A 493-nucleotide genomic window follows, 5' to 3' on the forward strand; every position below is an offset into this window, starting at 1 on the left:
ATATATATATATATATATATATCTTTTTTTTATATTTACATCAACATTTCAGAGGAATGAAACCTCATATCTATCAATTTGCAAAGGAAAAACATTAGTTTGTGTACTAAAAGCAGACAATTTGCAAAAGAGGAAACAATACCCGATGTATTAAAAGACAAGTTGCAAAAGGCAAACAGTAACCTAACAAAAACAATGCTCTAATAAAAGTCAAATAACAATTCCTAACGAGTAACTTTCGAAAACTATTTTCACCTTCTCTTCGACCCAAAAATATCCCCCAACAAGTTTTGAAAAAATAAACAAAACACACAAATCCCTTACTTCACAACAGGAGCTTGGACTTCGAAAGTTTTAACCCAGCGCTCACTGACAGTCTTCTGGTCAGACACAGGATTATCCACGAGTTCCAACGTCGGACGTGCCTGAACAATAAGCTAAAATTATGCCAGTACACGACCCTCACTCACACGGGTTGGGTGGCTACTGATCG

At 35.9% G+C, this 493-nt stretch overlaps 1 protein-coding gene across 1 annotated transcript in view; it reads right to left on the bottom strand.

Annotated features, from left to right (window-relative positions):
- LOC113815807 (vesicle-associated membrane protein 3) overlaps nt 1-493 on the bottom strand; it is a 10,122-nt gene extending 9,629 nt beyond the window's left edge. Inside the window, exon 1 of the mRNA XM_027367821.2 lies at nt 325-493. The gene's annotated coding sequence lies outside the window, so the exon portion shown is untranslated. The remainder of the gene's footprint in view (nt 1-324) is intronic.

The sequence above is a fragment of the Penaeus vannamei genome, chromosome 15 (assembly GCF_042767895.1).
Source record: "Penaeus vannamei isolate JL-2024 chromosome 15, ASM4276789v1, whole genome shotgun sequence".
Taxonomy (NCBI): Eukaryota; Metazoa; Arthropoda; class Malacostraca; order Decapoda; family Penaeidae; genus Penaeus; species Penaeus vannamei.